Consider the following 24,231-nt stretch of genomic DNA (forward strand, 5'->3'; position numbering starts at 1 on the left):
CTTCATAGCATTACAAATTTGAGAAAAAACATATTGAGAAATGGTTCCCCTGCAATAAATACTTTCTTGGTGTATCTCTAACATGTACACTTGCAAGCATACACAGTCCTCATCACCACTACAGCTTATTGCCTAGCAACAACATCCCAAAAGACTGAACACAGCCAGTCCCCATAGTAACGGTTACCTAGAAACCTGTAAGAGAGGATTAGAGTGTTATATCATCAGACCCTTTCTTAAGACTGTGGGTCAGGGAATCAAATTGGGTCACCAGCCTATCAGCTTTGATTCCACGGCAAGACTCAAGTCAAGCACAATGTAGGTCTCAGTTGGCTCAGTGAAGTACAACACATACAAGGGTCCCATTGTAATCTCAGCCATGCAGAAACTCTCCCAGTAAACACATGCCTTGTGCACAGACATCCCTAAATACAGCTATGTGATGATAAGGTATAGAGGTGAGTCACTGCCACTGATTGGCATGCATAATAGTTGTCATAGCAACTGTAACCTAGATACAGAGAGAGTGACAGGGACTGTTGATAACAGTCACAGCCGCGGTGACTAGGGAGAGGAGACAGAGGATGAGACGGTGAGTCAGAGACAGACAGACGCAGAACATCATTGGAGAAAGATGGGTGTATTTTTATGTGGAGCAATCTTGAAACTAGTGCAGTGGAATAGAGCCTTGAGCATGGTGATATGCAACCTAATACTTTGAGTAACGACCAGACATAACCGTATATCATGCTGACTTCACAGGTTGATGCAAATTGCTGGCTCAATATTTTCCATTAGATGCTAGCTTTGCTCTTTCTGCGTGAAACTAGGAGAGGGTTCTGATATTGAAGCAGTGTCGATATCAAAGCATGGGGGGTTTCCAGCAGCATTTTGCATTCTCCGCCTTACTACATGGTTTGCTTTGGTCTACTTCCAAAATGTGAGCTCTATTAGCTATATTAAACAGGCTATCGTGTCCCATTTTTTTAAACCTTCAGTCTGCATTGAAAAGATAAAGAAACCTAGTGCTTGAAATGATGATGAATGTTATTTCAGGCTCCTAAATGGTTTCAACTGTTAAAGAAAAGAGAAGGAAGGAAATAAGCAGTATCCTTCTTAGATGATAGGATTAGATTATGTATGGATTACTTTAGACTCCGATGAATGCTATCATGACTTCCATAATGTCATGCATTTCCTTTTGAAACAAAATGTTTGGGCATAACATTAAACCATTGGGCTATTAGTTAATTAGTTGGTTTGATTTGATAGGATTAGCAGAAAGACCAGTTTAAATTTAATAGGCTACAATGACTTAAGTGTTTAGAAAACACTGCTTTTGTTGTTGATTTTTGCTATTTAACTCAAAATACTTGAGGGGTGTTTGGTCGCTCTAGGGACCTGCAATGACTACCAGGAACTCAGTACCTTTTTCAAACCTAACCTGAAAATATAACTGCAACACACACTCCAGCTTAGCAGTGGTACCACAGAGTTATTTCCTTATGTCTGGTGTCATCAGTTTCAAAAAATGAAAAAAAAAAAAAATGCTTGCAGCAGGAGGGGGGCAAAGTCACGAATGCCTGCAGTGACAGCCAGTCCCTAGGGCAGTCGTTGGAAGTTGACTGTTCCTGTGGAGGCGTGCATACTAAAATGTGAAAATGCTCCAGCAAAAGTGAAATGCCGCTTAAAAATGTGTCTACTCTGCGGCAGGCAACCCCTGAAAAGGCCTAACGTCAGGTGGTGTTGTAGAACGAGCAGGGCACTTCAGTCCTAGCTCGACCAGCCTACCCCCGTACTGTGCTAATGCTTACTCCTCAGACAGCTTACTTTACCCCCAGCACACTGAATGTCAATACGCTCACGCACTCTCCTGTTGTGCCTGTGTCTGTGTCTTTCCACTCCTTTATTTGACCTTTATCTTTCCCCCCCTCCTTTACTCTGTCTCTGCCCTGCACTTTCTCACTTGTGCTTTCTCGCTCGCGTAATAACTTCTGCACTTTCTCTTACTCTTTAATTCTTACACCCATGTGAAAGACTTCACATCCTTCTCCTTGTGTCATGCCTACACACACACACACACACACACACACACACCCCCACCGCTTACCCACCGCTCCTCTTCTTCCTCTGACTCTATTATTAGGGATTGTTCTTTGTTTCCTTGCCATCCATCCTCTACCATTTATCTCACTGCAGTGCTCCTCCTTGTGTTTTCTATCTTTCTCTACCCTGTCTCTCCACCCTTACTCACCTTCCATCTTATAACCCTTTCTGCCTCTGGCTGCTCTGTAAATTTCTGCATTTTCTTTCTTTATGTCTCGTTCCCTCTCTTTCTTTCTCTCTGTCTTGTCTGTCCTTAAGGCAATCGGAGTACGACAATGTTATCAGTCACAGCTCTACCTCACCACCTTCTCACCTCTTTTTTTCCTTCCACCACCTCCTCCACCTCTGTCTTTTTGTCTTGTCTCTCTATCGGTTGCTGACTCTGCTGCCCTCTGTCTCCTTGCTGATCCTGCTTTCAGTCACAAACTATACACATACACACCCTTAGATCCTACGTGCCACACACATGAATTTGTTCAGTCCTCTGCCATGCTCTGTCTGTCTGAGACACACTCCTCCTTGCTCTTCCTTTCCTCCCTCGCTTCCTTCATTTATCTAACTTTCTCACCAATCCTTCCTCCCCCTTCATCCCTTGTTTTCCCATGCCTCCATTTTTCTCCCTTACCTCTTCCTCACTCCTTTGTACCTCGCAGAAAATTTTCTTCTACCACTTCTACATCTCCCTCTCCCCTTCATCTCTTGCTCTTTCTCTATTAGGGAGCAGATCACATTTGCAACTAGAGCAGTGCAGTATTGAAGCTTTCTGACCCCCACCCCCACCCGATCCGTCCGCTAAATGATCGAACTGACCCAGAGAGATGGATAGCACCTTGTCCCATTCATTTACACTCCTCCTCTTGCTCCTCTTTCTTTCTCTTCCAACATCTTCTTCTGTGCCCTCTTTCTATCTTGTTCCTGGTCTTTCCCATTTAAAGGTGGTAATCATACGAGTAATTGATTTTAACAGGTATGTAGAGTATTTGTTAGGGGAGTCACTTCGTATAGTGAGGCATGGTGTCTGTAGATTCACTTGTTTGGATGCATGTCAAGCAAATGTTTGAAATTGTGGCAAAATGTGAATAAGTGTGTTTTAATGACCTACCACAACATCAAATGTTTAAAAAGTCTGTTTCCATCAACCTTTATCAATCTTTTTCAGTATGTCAACTTTTCTACCTCAGCCAAGCCAAACTTTTTTGCAATATTTTGTCTTTATTTTGAATTGACATCTTCACTGCACACAGAAACAGGTAGATGAAAATGTGTTTCTCCAACTTAAAAATGAATTTTTCCTAATATATAGGATATGAAAGATAGTATAATGCGTTTAACTTTTATCGATTCATGTATTGGTTATTATAAGACATTCAGTTTACCATGATATAAAACAGAGGAAATTTGCAAATCCTTACACTTGAGATTAGATTGGTCAGTTAATCAACTAACTGATTAAGAACTGGTTTCTGTACTTAATATTGGATACTACATATCAGATACCTATAAGGTATAACGTTGCTGCTTCAGTACTAAACCACAAGTCACTGTTAAAATGTTCTCAGGCATTTATGGAACTGCACTACTGGTCAAAAACAGTTTTTGCACCTATTAGTATTTATGTATGCTGGTGTAGGGTATTGTGTGTGTGTGTGTGTGTGTGTACATAGCTTTTTAATTCTGATTTTATCTTGCCTAGTTTATCCTTGCCTAGTTATCTTTACCTGCCTCTTTGGTCTGTTTCTTGTGCTTGAATTTCCCCTTTGGGGATCAATAAAGTCTTATCTTACACATTGTACTGATGCAGCATACAGGGGCAGTACAGTATGTGTGAGTTTCTGCATGTGTGCACAGTCACTACCATCAGCTAGTATCTACAGTTAATGTATAGCTCCACCATGCTTGTCTAGTGTGCGTGTGTTCCTGTGGGTGAATTAATGTTACATTTTCTGCACTTAGCAAGTCTTCACTTGCTCTTAAAAGTTTGCTGCTGAATTCGCAATAAGAAGGGAACACACAGATGTGAGCGTGCGCACACAGTAAATCTCTCACTCTCTTGTTCACACACACACACACACACACACACACACATAAAGCAGCAGGCTTTGCAGTATAGCAATAAGGCCAAAAGCCCTTTTGTGTCAAGCTTGTTTGATACTTTTTGGGAAGGAAAGACTAAAGGGAGTCAGTCAATGAAAGATAGATGATAGAGAGACAAATCACAGAGGAGGAGAGGACAGAAACACAACAAGAAAAAGATCAGACAAAGAACAGATGAAAATCCTGTTTATGCACGTGAAAAACACATGACATCAAAGTACATGTGTATTTGGCCTGGTGTTTGTGTTTTCAGAGTGTGTGTGATCCTAGGCATGTGTACCGCATGAGTGTCCGCAGTCGCTTAGGTTTTCTTGTCTTTTTTCTTTTGCTCCCTCTATTTTGGGAAATTTCCTGCTACACTACCCTGCACGAACCCTCAACCCTCCAGAGAGCAAGAAACAGGTGGGTGGAGTGAGCAAAAAGGCTGCAGAAAGCGAGCGAGAACATGAGCTAAAAGTGTCTGTGGAAGGGACTACTCAGTACCCCCAGTGTTGGAGCACGACTCAGAGCTGCAAGGCTGAACCTAACCTCACCTTAACTTCCAAAAGTTTCTCTTTAAACACCCACCACAGCCCCAGGAGGGTGCAGCTTCTTTTTGTGAGGCCAAACCCAGCTAAATATGAAGCTGCTAATAGCTGTAGAACGATGAATTTGAACCCGACCCAAACCCATGCAATTAAGAGAAGCTTCAGGCATGACTTAAAAGCTGTTTGGAAGTATCTTTATTTCACATGGAAGACCTATTGCACTTAAAGGCTCAGTCTTTAATTATCTGTGGACTATTATAAATGTCAGGCCCTCTTACATGCCAACCAGAATTAATAATCTTAATAAACTCTGTGTGTGTGTATTTGCATGTATATTTTCAAATCTGCATATTGGCGTATGTGTTTGTGCATCCTCTCTGGCACGCACAAATGCCATTAGCCTATAATCGACTTAAATCGACTTAGGGAATTTTGCAGTGTTTACAAACAAGGGGATTTGTATTAGCTCTCAAAAGCCACTTATCACAAGCACAGTAATCCACAGATCTGATTGGAGTGTGAATAGGTCCTCTACAACGCTTCAGTCAAAATCACTGACAGCCACTCACCACAGTGTCATGAAGAGGTTAATGGTTGACTACTAGGTGTGGTTGACAAGTTGAAGGTAGAATTGAATGAAAAAGTTTAAAGTGACGTCATTTGACTATCACTACATATTGCTGACGTGCACTTGGACATTGTTTGATCTGAAAATACACACGAGCTTCACTGGCACAAATGCAAGGATCAAATATAGAGCCACCCTTTCACTCACTCACACACACACACACACACACACACACACACACACACACACACACACAAGACTTCCTAGCATTCACTCTTACTCATAATCCAGGCCCTTGATATTAGGTGAGCACTTGCATACAGAAACAACCGCGAGCACATACCAAAACAGTCTTCCCACACAATCATAATTATAGGGAGACCGACACATACACACACTCTGTCTCTCTAGGCAAGGAACAAAAGAACGCCCACATAGCCTCTTCGTGCGGCAGTCGTGTGTACTGTAAGCCCACTCATCCTTTTGATACTATCACTCCTCTGTCATTCCTCTGTCATATTCTGTCCTCTTTAGTCATCCACAATGTATAGAAAGCATAGTGAGAGGGGTAATAATATTGGATATGGAAATGGACAATAAATGAGGGACGTAGAGAGACGCTAACTGCTTGAAATACAGTGAGGGGGAGAGACAAAAAGAGAAGAAAATGGGAGAAGAGTGCACAAGATGGTGGAGGGAGGGGTGTAAGATTGGAGGAAAATGAAACCCAGTAGTGTGAAGAGCTGAGAATGAGTGGAAAGGAAAGAGCAGGAGTTTGAGGAAGAGGGATGAAGAGTCAGTGTCTATGAATGTTTGTCGTTAAGCGGATGGGCAGAGAAATATGTAAAGGTGATAAATGAGTGAAGGCCGCCATCCATCACTGTCAGAGAGAAGGATGAGGGAGGGAAGAGTGGATTTGATTAGGGAAAGGGAGAACTGTGTTAAAAATGAGTTGTTAGGCATCACCATCATGATGGTGGGAGAAGCAGGAAGACAGGAGATAGAGGGAGACATGGCTGAAGGATGGGAGTGAAAGGTGATGAGGTAAAGAGTGAGAGGAGGATGGAAGAGGTTACTGCTCAAGAGAATGACCGTTAAGTTGTAAACAATTGACTTGGGACATATTACACGACTTTGAAACTTTATTGCCACGATTTGGCCGTCACAATGGTAAAAGGTTTTATTTAAGCATTAAACTCTTATCAGAGGTCAGAAATTACAAGTGGGAGTTCATTGTGAGAAAATGGAGCTGTGCCGTAGTTGGATTTAGATGTTCCTCCCTGACCAGTATGGTAAGGTATCATTTGAAAATGTTATTAGTGCCAATATGATATTGGATTTTTGGTACAGATTTAAAAATTATACTTTTTCTTTTTTTTTTTTTTTCAAATGTTGATTGTTTTATAAACACAAACAACTTTAACAGAACTTTGCCTAAATAAATTACAAAATTGGTGGAATTTTGAATTAAATCAGGAACTAGCTGGTCAAAGAATAAGGAAACGAAAGTTTAGGGAGGAAGAAGTCTGACCAGATGATCAATGCCAACTTTGGTACCATGGTGCTTCGGACACATTTTGGTCTATAGCCAAACCAATACTGGATTTTTTTTGAGGTGGATACTGATATCGATATTTAGGGGTTAAAAAAAATCAGATAACGATATATTGGCCAATATAAATATTTTAACGTAAACAAATAACAAACAACAATCTTGATACGGATCCCTTAGATTTGTAAAGAATTGTGACAAAGATGCATACTGAGCAGGACATTTTTCAGTTTTCTGGTGGACAAAGACACTGTTTCTAAATTGCCTGAAAGTAGTTTGGCATTTCTGTACTGAAATTTCCTGTTGCTTATTGGCCAACATATACTGTACACCAATACGGACATAAATGCAATAAGCTAATATCAGCCTGGCAGATTTATCGGTCTAGCTCTACTTTGGTCTGTACCAAATAAGTATATGTTCAATACCAAGCCCCACTGACCAGTCACCAAAATCAGTTTTTACAATTTTTTATTTGTTTTGGATGTAGCGGTACAAAGGTGGGCAAAAATCTAAAGTAAGATTACTGAGGATACTGGCCAAATTCCAGCACTGCCGACGATGTAAACAGCATTCACTCTTCATTTCTGTTTTGGGTCTGTGGCTGTAGTAGTCATGTTTTAGCATCTTTCAAACACATGGATTATGTAATCCTAGTCTTTTTGTCAAGTGTGTGCCTCTCAAAAAAAAAAATCTGCAGATGTCAGCCATTAAGTGCTTAATGTGTAGTTCTTTTTCAATCTGTACAGTCATCTGTTTTTTTCCCAGCTGTGTAGGTAGGGGGTACTGGTGGAAAAAGCTTACAGAACCCCTGAGGTAAATAGTAGGAGTGAAAGAAGAGAAGTGGGAAATCAGAGAAAAGAACTGAAGTGTATTCTCTTTAAAATAAAAGGACAGCAGTCTCCTCACAGTGGGGCTCCAAAATAATACAGTTCTTCTGAAATACTCCACTCAACTAATTCCTCCCAAACCTCTATGTTGTTTGAGAGAGAAAAAGAAACAGCCTGTGTATCGCTGTGTGTGTGAGGGGGGAGAACAAGTGTCTGTATCAGCATGTGTATACACATCTGTATGCACGACCCTCTCTGACTAAATCCTGTTGGAATCCATCCTATTTGGAAGATTTTGATAATTGTTTCTATTCCTGGAACATTGCACAGTCACATTTCTAAAATGTTTTTGTTTGGGTTGTTTTTTACACCTTTGGAAAACTTCCACCTCTGCATCGGTTTAGAAATTTAAATGCTTATATAAAGACCTTGTTTTTGTCTCATTGATGCGTATTTCACAGCTCTTGCATGAAGACCATAAAAACTCCATTGTCTTCAGTGATTTTCTTCAGCAGTCTAAAAATTAAGTGTTTGCTCCTTTATGTCCAGAATTGGACATAAATTGACTTTTGGAGACATGAGCGTTTCATCAGAGCTGAGTGGAATGGTAGCAGAATGCTTTTGGCCATGGCACCTTATCGTAAGTAAGAAATTCTTAAAAGTATCTATAATCTTTTAACATGGCAGCACTTCAGAGAAAGCAAGCCACTCTGCTGTTCGGAGTAAAAACATAATATTGGTGGAGGCTTTGAAGTTTGGTTTTTTAAAGGCTGCCACACTTCTCAAAGATAAGCAACCCAGTCTTTAATGAACTTAGAAAGCGTTCTTAAATATTGAAGTTTAAGAAGTGAAAAAAGTTGAGAAACCAATGTTACCTGGAATTTGTTTGAAGTATCCCTGTTTTAGAGGCCAGACCTTCTCTCTCTGATGTGTAGAAATGCTAGACTGCAAGAAGTGCCTGATATTCTGAAAAACCAGGAGGCATAGTTAACCCACTGCTCTGATTTACCACAGGCTGGGAATTGAACTGTGAAGACTTGTGCAATGGTGGACAAGAAAATCTCAAGCAGTGAACAATAACATTAAGTAGGTCTTGATCTCGTCTGCCTTATGAGTGGAGTAGAATTTTGTACTTGATGTCACAGCTCACATCTTTGCCCCCCTAGTTGGCGATATTGTGCCCCCTGGTACCTCACCCCCATTTGTCTCGAATCATTTGAGGACTTGGGGCACTAGTGCTAGAGCTGAGTAACATCGAAGTGCTGTCACGTAGCTGTCCATCCATTTTCTTGCATATAGTATCTGTAGCAATGGTGACCAAGTGAGTAATTCCAGCCAAATAAAGTCGCTGTTGGATTTGCCTTGTCTTTGCATAGTCATGAGTTGATTTGATATTAAAATGGGCAGTTGTCGTCATGAAGCAAAAATATAACCTTATGAAACTTGTGACGAGCTGTACAAAAGCTTAAAACCCCATATAACTAAGAAAATAAACCAGGTTTTTGCATCTTAAAAACATGTCCCATCAATTCTGTGACTAAACAAAGTCTGAAAGTTTTCTTAGCAATTCTGTAACAGTGTTGTGTTCTATCTGTGGCAGCCAATCTCCCACTCCTTGCTGAGGTTTTGTAATTTTGTTTCCTCCCTTTGGAAAGCCCGCACGACTGCACAGCTTGGGGATTGAATTTTCTGGGAGGTAAATTGAATTGGCAAACAACTGAGGGGGCGATGATTTTCTTTGGCACTTCATTGGCACAGATTGTGCCAGGGAGCGGTCTTTACGTGATCTGTTATGAAGCTCTCATTTGAATCTTTAAGTTTTATCCACTATCTAATCTTTATCTGCTTGAAGATCAGTATTTGTGTCCACATTTACACCCTAAAGTATACCGGCACAGGCCTGTGTTTTCTTTAACAGGGAAGGTTTTTTTTTTTTTTTTCCTTGTAAGGCTTCAATGTCACTTTGACTGCAGTGGGATCTCAGCATTATCTGCTTTGAAAGTCCTTTGGTAAACTGTAACAGTAGTTTCATTCTATACATAATAGTCTTACAGATGGATACAGCTGAGCAACCAAAATGACGGGAACAGCTGAGCAAATAAGGGACATAGAGTACTGGAAACAGCTCTGGCAGCTCTGTTACACTGCTATACCAGGATGCCTTTTTACTTGGAGAGGAATAATTTTTCATTGGTGGATAGCTGTCATATTGGTGCCAGAGGTGGCTCAATTCTGTTCTGTTTTGATGCTGCTTTACTCCAGATAGCAATAGCACAGTTGCATCTGATTAAATTGCACTGCAGTATCAGCTCATTGCTTAGCCTCATTTTCTGTGTTTTCAGTGAAAAAGCTCTAAAAACCCACCGTTCACAGACACGGTTTGAGTCTAGCTGGTGAACATAGTGGAGTATTTAGCATCTCAGGAGCTTGATATTTCCCTCACTAGTTGGTAGAGACCAAAGCCAGAGTTAAAAGAGTGAATATTGAATATATTCATCATCACAAGAGAAAGATAAAAACAAACCTCAAAATCGAAGCAGCAGAGGCTGAGAGATCCTGACAAAAACGCTGATTCTTACATTTCCCACAATGCAACTCAATAGTGTCTTTTTTTATTTTTATTTTATTTTTTTAAGTTATTCATTACACTTGGGAAAGGTTCCTCCATAGCCACAGAAGACATCATACAACTGTTTTCAGTCTGAGTAGTATTTCTCGTGACAAGTAAACTGAACTTCATGTGTAAAGTCAGTGGAATGCCCCGTTTTAAATTTCTTAGTATAGTATATATTGTAACCTTCATGCTTTCAGTGAACTTATCATATTGTACTTTGATATCTGCAGGTTATTACAGATGCGTGTTGACTACTCTTGTCAGACTAGAAAGAAACTGCTTTGTACTTGGTCCCATTCATGGTAGTCCCACCTGTAAGAGTTTGGAGTCTGTCCCACTGCCTGCATCAGACTGTTTCAAACTGTGTCTGATTGGAAAATGAATGTTGTTTAAATTTTGTAATTATGTTCCTGTCCTTTTAAATGTGATAGCACCATAGCCTGTGGTTTGGGCCCAATTCCAAACACTTGGAGTATGAAGCATCTAATGTATTTGAGTCCAGTCTCACTAGACATTCTTATGCAGTTTGATGCTTTAGGATTTATGTGAATTGTATGTGAAGGGGTGTGATGTTTGGCGCTTGCAGTCATCGACGGGACACCCAAGAGAAACTCAACTTAAACTACTTCAGTTTCTAATCCTAACTTTTTTCAACACACAAACAAAAACGCACATTCTCACTCTCAAACTCACAAACCTGCAGACATAAAAATACTTAAATACAGTTCTGCTTACACCCACAAATTTGCCTTTGCATGACACACACTATCACAAGTGTTGCAAAATAACTGACCTGCCACTCACCCTGAACATAATGCACTTGCCGTTTTCTCTGTCCCTCTCCTCCTCCTCTGTTCATCCCTTCTGTTTCTCTCATCCCTCCTTCATTTCCCTCTCTCTTTGTCTGTGTCTTTCTAGCTCAACCTTTTTGTCCCTACATAAAGATAATGCCCTTCTCTCCTTGTGTTTCTCATTTCTGTGTTCTCTCACTACCTCATCTCCTTAAAGTTTCTCAATTCCATCTTGCCCATCTTTATTCTTCCATATCAGCCTTTCCTGCAACCCTGCCATATTTTCAGTGGGTGATTTTGTGTGTGTGTGTGTGTGTGTGTGTGTGCGCTTGTGTGCACCTGTGTATGTTTACATAGCTGAGGCCAATCAACATAAAATTGCCTTAAAATCCACCACAAACACTGGTCGACAAGCAACACACAAACACACCACATCTCCCACCCAATCAGAAACCCTGCAGCGCCAATTAAATGGACCCTGATTGGCTAACACAACAGGATGCAGCTTGACAAAGTGTCTCTGTGTGTATATGTGTGCGTGTGTGCATGTAAGTCTGTGCAAGTGGCAGTTTGATGATTCAACAGGGTTCCCAGCCTTCTGAAGGGAAATCCTATGTAATGGAGCAATTACCCAATCAGCACTCTGCATCCAGCACAGTCGGTCAATGACATGCCAACCAGGCCTCTGAATCACAGTGATGGATTTATTGATTAATGCTTACATAAGCATACACAGACACATATACAAAGTAAACTCTATCTTCAGTCATGTATTTCTTTATTTTTCTGACTTTTTTCCTATTTTATTTTCATTTTATTTTCTCTTTTGCTCTTGTGTTCACCCTTTTATCTCATCCGCCTCTCTGAAACAGGGATGTAGGGAAAGGCAGGCATGCTAGGGATAAGAGGTGGAAGTAGTACAGGAACCCTGGAGTTAAAGAGATCCATGTGGCGTGGGGATCGAAAGAATTTTCAATTATTGCTTAGTTGAGGTCTGTTAGTACCAGGCATGTTAGATCACAGTGCCTACTCTAAACCATAATGAATCACAAACTGCACTGTAACTCACCACAAAGAGCTTTTTTTCCCCTGATGTGAGACACTAATAAAGGCGTAACAACACTGCGCTGCAATGAGCCTGCAGGGGAAACTGGTTTCCCTTGAGTTTGTTGATTACTGCGTCTCATATTCTTATGCTTAGCAGTGCTGATACAGGCAGGAACACTCTGTGCCTCTCTGGCAGACTTAGACTATAAGTGTTGCCGACTAAGTACAAGCTGGTTTTCTTCTGACAGTCATCACCCACACTGTATTCTGCACCATGATTCACTTGAGCATCTACAACCTACTGCATCTGTTGAGCATAGCTGTAATGCAGACAAACACTTGTGAGTTTGCAGACTTACAGTAGTGTTGGTTTGGATGCTACTATACAGTTGTTGGAGAGGTGTTACCAACATGCCATAGCAGAAGTGCGGGATATATCTGTAAGCTGATGGTTGTAATATTTAGCAGCCTTAGACTAGAATCACTAATCGCCATAGTGTGATAGATGCCACCTATCTGCTCCTCTATGAAGGTTAAAATTAAGCCATTGCATCTTACATTTTAGGCTCGCAAAGCTGAACAGGTTGTAATTCTTGCTTGGATAGGACACATAGCTGTTGGCGAGCACTTTTCTGATGGGACTAAACCATTAAAGTTTTGTGTGTATGTGTAAATCCATGCCCTCTTTTCCCTCTCCATCTCCAGAGGGTTTTTTTTTTCACAAAGCAGGATTAACAAGTTAGCCAGATAACTTTTAAAAAGTACTTTTGTTAGCAATTCTCAGTCTGCATAGCTTAATCATATTTTTAAACTTAATATTCAAATTTAGTTTCATAGATTTATATCAGTATTACCAAGAGAATGGAATAATCTTTTACAGATATGTGGCTAACTTCCTAATCCTGATTTGTGAAATTTAATGCAAGGGCTCATGGGTCCTTAAATCAGTATCAGTTCTAGGTATTTCTTAAACATGCAGATACCTCGACCCTTTCTTCTCCCCCTCTTATCCCTCTTTTCTTCTCCATGCTCTCTTTCATCCCTCATTTCCCACTTGTGTCACACTCCCTCCCTCTAATCCCCCCAAGTCGCCTCAGATACACTTTCACAGTTGGCTCTCCCCCGTTTCTCCTCCCTCCCCTGTATCTCCCTCCCCAAAAACCATCCCTCCGTCTGTCTCCAGCGGTTGCCGTGGTTACAGTTTGTTCTGCTCATAAGGCGCCTGCTGTGCCTAAACAGACTGTCAACAGTTTAATTACTCATCCTCTCATCCCTCCATCTTTCCTTACCCCTGTACTACACTTCTGCTTGTTGCTTCCACCTCTCACTGGGGATCCTCTCATTTGAGATTAGGCACCGGCTCCGAACCGAGCCTCAAACTCCTTGGTGGAACTTGTAACAGCCTAGTCTTTCACGTCTCTCCCTCCACCATTTGTCATTCATTCGGCCATCCATTCATAAATCAAGTGCCACCTTCCTGACATTGTCCACCTTGTTTCAGGGTTTCAAATCTTCCACTTCTCTCCTTGATTGAAAGCTGGTTAAATCAGAAAGGTGTGTGACATCCTACATCTATCATTCATCATCATCTTTGGTGGAAAGGGGGTATTAGTCATTCTTCCTCTCTGTGACACTCTTTTTGTCCCCTTATATCATTTTCTTCCTTTATTTACCCACTTCCTTCCATCCTTTTCCTTATCGTCTTTTGTCATGTCATCCCTTCTTCCCCGCCCTTCTTTCCTTTGACTACCAACAGTCTATTTACTCATCCTTTTAACACTTAATCACATCAGTTTTATTCCATTCATTCATCCACCCCTCCATCTTCCTATCCACTCATCCCTCCCCCTCAGTGTGCCAATGCTTTATTAGTGTAGTTTTTCTTTTCAGACATTGTTATTCCTCTATTCCCTTATCCCCACTCCCTCTTATCATCCACCTCTCAAGTGTCATCACTCGCCTTTTCATTCTTTATTACTCAGTCTCTCTCCATCCCTGAGTGTTCCTCCCTATCTTAAACAGTCAGTCTTGTAATTACTCCTCTTCATCACGCTATCGTTCTATACCTCTCGTCCGTCATCTACCATTCAGTTCCTTAACTGTTGACAGCGGCCTGATGTTTCATCATTTCATCCTCCCTCTCTTCTGTAACAGCCCAGCCTTTCACGTCCCTCCCTCCATCCATTCATCCATCAAGTGCCACCATCCTAACACTGACCACGTCTCCCTTGTTTCAGCATTTCAAATCTTCCACTTCTCGCCTTGATTGAAAGCTGGTTAAATCAGAAGGGTGTGTGACATCCTACATCTATCATTCATCATCATCTTTGATCTCGTTTCATAAGTCTGTCTTCATCTGTTCCATGTAATTATCCTTATGTCTGCAGTTATTGCCCTTAGCATTCGGTTGGTCACTATTTTTTTAACACTTTTAACTCAGTCTGTCCCTCTCATCTCCTTCCTTTTGGCTTTTTATTCCTTAACTGACCATTCACTTAACCCCTCCCCCGAGAAGCTATTGGCCAATCATATCATAGCAACCGTAACTAGGCAAGGCAGGCCTGTCAAGCTTTGGCTTTCTCTGCAAGCTGTGTGCATGGGTCTCTAGTACTGTAAGAGCAATATTCTGCATTTAAAGAGTTTGGATGGTGGATTATTTTTTTAACCTCACAAAAACTAAAAATACAACATCAAAAGTGTAAGGAATGGATTAAAGAATTTGCTTGTCTGCTCTAACATAACCTGCAAGCAGCAGCATTAAATAATACATTATTTTGTGGGTTTACATGGCCCCCCGTTCACAGCTGGCACATCTACTGTATATCAGAGTTTAGGGCAACATTAGCGGCTCTGTCCTGCTTCCTTATGGGAAGTTTACACTCTGGCAACCCCAGCCAAACACGTTTTTTTGAAATAACATTACGTTCACCAAACTCATTGGCTCGTCCTCATCCCAAATGCCTTTTCTCTTGGTAACAGTAAAAGTGAAAATAACTGTTATACTGTTCGAAAATACGAGCAAAAAGGCATAAATCCAGTCATCCTCTTGCTTGTCCAAGTGTGTAAACTCAGCTAAGTCTTTTAGCCAGATATTAAAGTATGTAGTCATCAAGTGCATCTTTAAGATCCTTTTACTGGATTCTCATTTTAAAACAAATCAGCTGGAAACATTAAAAAGTCAGCTGGAAACAGAGTTTTCAGCTAACGTTAATTTAATTAGTTCGCTAGTTACAGCTGATAAAATCTGCCAGTGACTTGTCATTTCAGTCGCTGGCTAGAAATGAGAAACCTGGTTTTGTTTACTTCTGTCTGAAATCAACGACCCATTGTTTCAAAAATTAAGAATTTTGATGGTAAATTGTCCCCCTAGACAGTTTACAGTAATTAAGGGGGGAGGGGCTTAAAGAACTGTCAATTAATTGATCTGCAATTGTTTTTACTCCCCTTCAATAAGTGGTCAATTCTCTCCATTTCTCTATTCCTTCATCCACTTGCCAGTCTGTTCATTTTGGCAAGGCTCTTACTTTGAACAGTGCACATCCCATCTGTTCATGCATCTCCCTTACTGTAGCCTCAGAATGATAGACACCCCCGATAACAACGAGCCACACAGAGCATTAACAACATAATTTAGAAAATGTTATATTCTGCCTTTATTTCACTGTTTGAACCATATGACACTAACCTGCTCTGTATTCTAATGACTATCACTAGCAGGAGTGCAAAGCCAATAATAGAATTATGATTTGGTTAATGAATATCAAAAGGCCTCTTTGTTACACTGAAACAAATCAGTCAACATCTTCTCAGAATTAGCGCTGCCCCTGTTCAAAGCAAGAGTCAAAACTGCTGTAAACGATCAACAGAGCAAGTAATGAGCCCTGTCTCAGTTATTCAAAAAGCTTATTGTTCAAAAAAAAAAAAGTTTCACATGTGGTGTATTGTTTTTAAGCCGAATATCTTTAGTTTCCAGGGTAATTATTTTCCTCTAAGGTAGAATTTCCCTTTTCCCCCAAGTTGTGCCTCATAATTGGAAGGTCTATTACATGGAAAAGCCCCATGGTACAACATATTCCCCTTGTAGTTATATCTCTAAATAGCTCATTACTTGTATTAGTGATCTTTTACAGACTTTTTGGGGTCATGTAAGACTAATTGTAGCCAATGGTATAACAGTAGAAGGCTACATAATGATGGCCATCTGTCACTTCTAATTATTTCTATTTCTATTTTTATCTCCCTACGGTAAATCACCATTAATTTAGAATTCTAGCCTGAGTGTGCCTCTTTCTAACCTTTTGTATTATCTTGTCACTCATCATTCTAGACTTATTAAAATCTTCTTGTTTATCTCACTTATCATTTAATCAGTCAATCCTTCAGTCTTTTATTGTCTTATCTATAAAATTTCTTACTCCTCAAACACTCTGCTCCTCTTTATCCCTCCATTTCTCTATATGTGTCTTCTTGTTATTCCTCCCTCTTCTGTTCTCTTGTTCTCTGCTGCCATGAGCCCTTCATCATTTCATTCTTTGTTTCCTAATTTATTCTACTTTTTTTCAGTTTCTTCCATTTATCTGTCTCTTTTCCCCTGTCCCTTCCACAAGTCAGTCACTGCTTCTCACTTCTCCTCTTCTTACTGCAATCCTTTCATCTGACCTTTCTTAGCCCTCAGAGCCCATCACTATTTCGTGTCACCCTTCCCTCCCCTTCTCCCCTTTCCATCTCCCTGCATCTCTTTTCCTCCTCCCTTTACCTCCTTCTTGCACTTTCCCTCTTCTCCCCGTCTCCATTTCTTTCTCATCACCCTCTTATCCTCCCATATATCCACTCAGTCAGTCTGATCTCCTGTGTCAGTGTGCCAAATCTGTGTGCGCGCACTCAGACACAGCTTACGTAAAAAGCCTCAAACGAAGGGAGGTTAAAACTGTTCTGTGCTGCTGCTACCACACAAACACTCTCCTCCCTGCATCCTCGCACTCTTACCATGATACACACATAGACACACACGACACGCCAGGTGAGATTACATAAAGGCAAGGTGATGAAAGCCAAGCTGAGACGCACCTAGTGAGTAATCTGATACCGGACAGCTGGCTGACACTCACACACAGAAACACACACAGGATGAGAGAGAAAGCAGGATTCTCAGTATGGCAGGGGTATGTAGAGCAAAAACTGGGGACTTAGAGGTGTAGAAGGATTAGAATAGAAGGATAAGAAAAGAAAACATACAATCATCTGTGCCATGTGGGAGATTTGAATGTTCTCTGTGTGAACTCTGACATTTGCCTCTCATGTTTTTGTTGTTATGAACGCACATCTGTTCATTATTTATAGGCCTAAGTGTGTGTGTGTGTGTGTGTGTGTGTGTGTGTGTGTGTGTGTGAGAGAGAGAGAGAACACAAAGTTCCCAGTCCAGTGAGTGTTGGTGTTCACCGCATTGATGTGCTCAATGATTCAGCACAAGAAAGCTAACATGGATCCACCTTTACTTGGCCAATATGTGCCAACAATGTGTGTGTGTGTGTGTTTGATACTGCATGGACGTTACCTTTTCCGTCTGTGCGGCTCTATAATCCGAATCAGCTCCACATGTTATCCAGGTTTATATGTGTGTGTGTGTGTATTTGTGTGAGTGTTTAGCACAGATCTCTCCCCAGGTGTTCCTCCTTGTGTTGGGCCAGTAGGGGGAGAGGGTTGTGTGTTTGCGCTGAAACCTGTCCTACTCCCCTTCACACACACACGCCCCCACACACATCAAAAGGAGGCGGATGTAGGTCAGTGTCAGAAGAGTTGCAGAAATTCCAATCCCACAATATCCTCTTAGGCTTCTATAGATGAAGAAAACCTGGAAAATCCAGAATTACTCGCTCAATCCCGGCATGGTATTCCGAAATAGAGACCTCAGTTTGAGAAAAAATCCACGAATCCACTTTGCTTGAAATCCTATTTATGGCGTTTTGATATGATTTCCTCATGGCTGTATTCAACTTCTCTCTATATCTGGAGCAGTTCAATTGACGGAGAATATGAATCCTGGAGTTGGCGACGATCTTCACCTCTCCTCCTCCCTCCCCACCTTCTCTCACTCCCTCTCTCCTTTTTTTCCCTCCCCCCTCACTCATACAGCCTAGTCACCTCTCTTCTTATTTTTTCATCTGGCTCTCTGGCTTTCTCCTATTGCTTCCTTCTTTCACACATTCAGTTTTTCCCCCTCCTCTTTCTCTCATCCCTCACCTCCCAGAGTGATATCCAGGGTGTGTCACAGGGCCCCTCTACAATCTACACAGCATGATCCGTGTTTGTTCTCCCACATTGAGTTAGTTGTTCATTGATGACCTTGGAGGGAGGTGCAGAAAAGGAGGTTTGGGAGTAAGCTGGAGAGATGGAGGGATGGCTAGAAACCTGCAAAAGAGGAGAAACATGGAGAGTGTGAAGAGAATGAACTGTGTGCACTGTACATGTGTTACATTAATGCCTTCTTTATTGTGTGTGTGTGTGTGTGTCACATCAATCACATAAACATTGGACTAAGTCCATTATCACTTTTTTCTCCACCTGACCTCCTCTTCCCCCCAGTTATCTACATCCATCCCTCTTTCCACGACTCCTGCTGTTAATCATTCACTCCTCCCTTATGGCCTCTTTAAATCCCCCTCCCCATCTTCCTACCCCTCATTTTTTTTCCTCCCCTCTGTCTCTCCCCCCCTCACCTGTCTGTCAAAGAGAATCAATAGTTCTGAGACCCTCTTTATGCCTCTTAGCAGGCTACCTTGGCTTGATCATGCTCACTCTCTCAGGAGCACACATGCACACACACAGTCATGCAGCACATTCACGCATGCTTGCACACACACACACCTCCACCGCGCGCACATCCACTAAGTAGTCATGCAGTGATACTCCTGCAAGCACACAAAGTCTCTGCATCTCTCGCTCTCTCTGCCAGTCACACACACACAGTCTAATGAAACAACTGGGCTATTGATCAGCGCCATGAATGTCAGACAGTTCAAAAGCTTGCCCCCCCCCCACGGGCCTGTCAATCAAACTCCAAAAGCCGACACCTTTAAGACGACAGTCTCGTTAACTTGCTCTAAAGCTGTGCGCTCACTCTGTGTTTGTGTGTTTCTTTGTGAGAGTGTTCCATAGAGTGTGTATGTACATTAGTGCAGCAGCTATATATATGCAGCCTCTCTGCTGGATTTTTTTCTTGCTGAATTCAATTGAAAATCCTTGATTAATTTTTTTTTCCTATCCATTCCTGTTTATGTGCTTCTCCTCCTCTGGTGTTCACTTTGCTACTTCAGAAGCAAAATACAGCTGCTTGGTATCTTTTTATCCATTTTTTAGGTCTTCTTCTGGTCCTTTCATCCTTAACATGTCTTTTCACATTTTTTGCCCTCCACAAGATGAAAAGGTAGAATTACTTACCTTGTTTTCCAGATCATTCCACCGTGACTCCTATAACCGTCACATCTCTCTGTCTCTGCAGCGGTCTCTGTGTCTCAGCTCCGTGGAAAAACACCCATCTCTCTCTCTCCTCTCTCTCCTCTCTGTCTCTATCTCTCACTGTCTATCCCCCTCTCTCTCTCCTCCCGCTAGTCGTCCCCTCGCTCGGTCTCGACAGCTGCAGCGCTCTGTCTGCCTCCTCTGTCACTCTTCCGTCAGGCTGTAGGCTGATTGAATTTTAAGTCATGTTAATCCCACAGAACAGGTACTGAATGAAGTAGGGGACATAGCAAAAAAGAAGGGAGAGAGAGAGAGGGTTGAGAATGCAGGGAATAAGCTGGGTTGTATTTTTAGAAATCTCCTCACTCCTTCAGGGAGGTTTCTACCGCTTTTTTTCCTTTACTTGTCCTGCCTCCACTTAGTCACTTCTCCTCTTAATTTATTCTTTTATCTGCTTCTTTATCCTCTTGCATTTTCCTTGATGTTTTTTTGGTTTACTTTGTCCTTATCTGGTGGAGAAGAGTGTGTGATTCCCGACGAGGAGCAGAAGAGAGGACTGTGATCTGTCTCCGGCAGCGTCAAGCATCGGACTGAGAGAGAAAAGGAGAGAGAGTGCACAAGAGAGAGGGGCATGAAGATGAGTAGCAAGAGAGATGTACACTTAAGTACAGATTTGAGATACTTGTACATTACTTGAGCATTTCCATTTTATGCTAATTTATACTTTTACTTTTTACTCCACTACATTTATTTGACACCTGGAGTTTAGTTAGTTACTTGTCAGTTTAAGATTTTCCGTATAAAACATACAATCAACAAATATTAATACATTGTTATAAATGTACTATCCAACAGTATATAAAGCAGTTAAAGTTGTTCCACCTTGACCAGCTGCAAAATGATATTAATATAATATAGAAATATTCTATGTTTCTTATTGTCAACAAATCCCATAAAAAGACCAAAACCAACAATGACCTCGTCCTACTAACAAGTACTGCCCATGTAGCCAAATCCTGATATAGTTTATTCCTCTGTACCATAGACCTGCATCTTTGTCAAAAAACATCAGTGAGCAATTGTACTTGGTGACATGCTCCTTCATTACAATGAACATAGGGAGTTTATTGAAATCAGTCCCCACATACACAGGCTGTTAATACTCACTAAGGCACCAAATGTGTGTTAATGTGCAGCTGAAAGTAGTCCCCAACAAAAACACTATTTACTCCTGTTTGAGTAACGCGTACTAAAAACTACAGTACCCAGCTGTTTTAAGAAATGACACAGCCCTTTTCAAAAATAAAACTATACATTTTGTACCAGTTTTTAAAGATTTACGTCAGGACCAAATTCGCTTGGGATTGATCACCGAAAACATGGTAGGAAAGTTGCAAAGTATTGAGAAACAGACAAAACCATGGTTGGTTGGAGCCACATTTTTTTGATACTGTAATACTTCTTTATTTTTATTCTTGGTATTTTTAAACTGTGGTATTAAATAAATAAGTAAATAGGATATGAGTACTTCTTCACCAACTGATGAATGGTTGGGGGGTAGAGAAGAAGGAAGGAGAGATGGAGGAAGAGGAGGAGATAAAAGTCTGCTGGTATGACAAGGGGAAGCGAAGCTTTTAGTGCCTCGAGCAACTCTGTGTCAAACTGGGGTGAGAGGGGGAGCAAAGGAGGATGATTAAGAGAGAGTGAGCACATGAGTGGCGACGTGTGAGGAAAGAGAGGTAGAGAAGAGGCTGTGGATCTCTGGGGGCGTAAGGGAGATAAGTGAGGAAGAGAGGGGTTAGTGAGGGATAGAAGGGGGGGAATGGATAGTGATAGCATGGCGATAGGAACAAGTGTTGCTGATATGACTTCAAACGGTGGTCGAGCACTTGATTTCCCTGCCGCACTGATAGCTCCGGGAAATACCCATTTAATGGAAACCGTGGGTGTGTGTGTGTGTGTGTGTGTGTGTGTCGGTGTGTATCCCACTACTGAGGCAGAACCTATAACGTCGGAGATGTTGGAATTAAGTTGTTTCTAAAATTCACATATGTGCAGGCCCATTTTGTCAACACAATCACACACTGGAGTTGAAACATCAGAAAGATGGGAATGAAAGATGGTAAAAAAAAAAAAGAGGGCAGGGACAGAGATTTTCGTTGTTATGGGTGAATTGGTTTTTCATGTATCCTAATTTCCACCCAGGAATCAATTTTTGTCCTTCATTTACTTCTCCATCCTCTAAATATTTCTCCATCTGTGCCTCTCCTCGCTATTTATCTCTACCCTTCAAGCATTTACCTCTCATCCCACTTTCATGCATCCCCATTTATCTTTCTTGAATTTATTTTTATCCCTTGCTTTCTCCCTCTTTACTGTCTCTCCATTTTTTCCTGCTGTGGGCCAGTGTATTTTTAACCTAGTAAGCCAGACCTCCCTCAAAGCAAGGTCCAGCAAGGAGAAGTTTGATACATCATTTCGCCCAATTGTATCCAGTTTACAGTGTGCGGCTTTATGGCTCGTTGATTCTCAATTAATCAAACCTCTAGTGGTTTGGCACCCAGTCCTCTTGACAGGGAGAGTGACCTTGCTGAATGAAATAAACTAACATGACCTACTGCTGGGTGATGGATGAAGTGAGTTCACCAGTCAGGAGAAAATCTCATTACTGACTGGCTTGTTACTTTACATATAAGGAATTTATCCACCACTTTAATTCAGGGCAACTCACAATCAGTTTACTTGTGGAAATAATTACATTTCTTATCTGAGAAATTACAAGCAGCCGTAAATCTCTAGTGCAGAGGTCAAAGATTTTGTGTCCTTAGAACATTTCCTGTGACCACAGATCAATCGTGTTAAATTGAAGTGCACAGGGGAAAGTCTTTTTCTCCCTAGGACTGAGAACTAAGCAGAGAGATTGGCAGGATATTTTTTAGTTCATTCTGAGTAACGCTGCACTTAATCAGAAAGAGGGCAGAACTGTTCTGGTTCGGTCAGGCCAAATTAGCCCTCAAAGTGAAAACAGTTGCAGGGGAGTCGGCCTACTGACCATGGGCTGAACGAATCCATTGAGTTGTTAGTTCACTAGTCAATTCGTGGTGTCAACAAACTGGAAACATCTCGATGTCAAGTATTTATGTGGCTCACTCAGGTGCATGCTAAAACTTTAGCAGATGATATTTGTTTCTGATAACAGAATACTAAGCTTTGAAGTGAGTTTACAGCAAGGGTTTTATCACATGGTATCTCAGATATTCACATATTTGTTTAGGCTTTAGTATAACCCCAAGTATTTTAACATTCACACTGTTTTGTTCTTTACTCCAGCACACTGGAATTTAAATGAAACAGTGACTGAGGTTTAAGTGCTGACTTTCAAGGGAGAAATGTGCAGAAAAGATGCGAGTACTATGGAGCAATTTTTTTCATGTTTGGGTGCCCGCACTGCTGTGTGCGTGCGGCTACGCAGGAGAACTTTAACCAGTCTCCCTTGCGATACAAAGAGACATGTGCTTGTGCCAGATATTAGAGCTGGGCAAATGCAAAAATTAAGAAAATCAGGCAAATACCTTATGAATTTAAGGATTGGTTGTTCTATTAATGCAACTCAAATCCAGTAACTGCACACTACGTCACTGGTGGCCGTGTTGGAAAGTAGCTTGCATCGCCCTTTCGCAAGCTGGCAGAAATACTTTCGCTTTTCATTAATTGCATATCAAAAGCATATGTAGTCTGTGCAGAACTAATACAGGCTACACACTGTATAAACATCTAAGTCAGATGTTCACTGGATTGATTCTGATATATTAACAGAATCCTCTCGTTGCGCATGAGCATGGCTTTCTTCTGATGGAAATTAGCTAAATTAAAATGTCTTTTCTCTAATTCGCATTGGTTGCTATTTATTATTATTATTATTATTATTATTCGCTATCATAGCGATGTCCGATGGTGAATTCATTAGATTGTCGCTGGTGAAACTTATCTGGGCTTTGACTGAGTAGGCTACCATATGGATGGATAAAACAGTCCTGTTGAGCTTTACGCGTGATGCACAGGTCTCCCTCTGGGCTTACCCTACTTAATTCAACAAGGGGCTGCTCCTGTTTTATTGCCACAGTAATTCATTACATTGTAAAGATTAAGTTCCTAGATGCTTTAGGAATAATATTGGGTGCCTGTGCTATTGGAGAAGGCAAATCATATGCAGTGCCCTTCATATCAAAACAAGTGGTTTGGTTGGCTACATGTCCATATCAAGATAACAGATACAGGAAACAATAGTAGGCTAGGCAGCTAGCAAGTATGATATTTTAAAGTTATCTTTTCGATACCTTCATTTAGATAAAAAAAATAAGTAAAATAATTTAACAGAAATAGCTAAATTAGAGATAATCAACATGCAAAGTGCATCAGGCTAGAAATAACAATGTTGCAACTGTGGCTATTTCTAACCTGATGCACAGTATCTTTATTATTTCAAAAAGAGACTTGAGACTAGATTCTCTTGACCAGACTTGGCTTGGACTTAAAATGGCTTCATAAAATGAGATCTCTGGCCCACACACACTAAAAAAATATTAAAACACAAAGTAACTTGTACTTTGAGTAGTTTATTGACCAAGTACTTTTATACTTTTACTT

At 41.1% G+C, this 24,231-nt stretch overlaps 2 protein-coding genes across 3 annotated transcripts in view; one reads left to right on the forward strand and one right to left on the reverse strand.

The window, feature by feature from the left end:
• LOC122870500 (pyruvate carboxylase, mitochondrial-like) overlaps positions 1-24,231 on the forward strand; it is a 292,268-nt gene that overhangs the window by 192,070 nt on the left and 75,967 nt on the right. The window lies entirely within an intron of this gene.
• The window catches only part of LOC122870502 (leucine-rich repeat and fibronectin type-III domain-containing protein 4), a 160,238-nt gene that overhangs the window by 20,702 nt on the left and 115,305 nt on the right, over positions 1-24,231 (reverse strand). The window contains 2 exon segments of the mRNA XM_044184730.1: positions 17,684-18,537; positions 19,567-20,174. The gene's annotated coding sequence lies outside the window, so the exon portion shown is untranslated.

The sequence above is a fragment of the Siniperca chuatsi genome, linkage group LG22 (assembly GCF_020085105.1).
Source record: "Siniperca chuatsi isolate FFG_IHB_CAS linkage group LG22, ASM2008510v1, whole genome shotgun sequence".
In the NCBI taxonomy this organism is placed as follows: Eukaryota; Metazoa; Chordata; class Actinopteri; order Centrarchiformes; family Sinipercidae; genus Siniperca; species Siniperca chuatsi.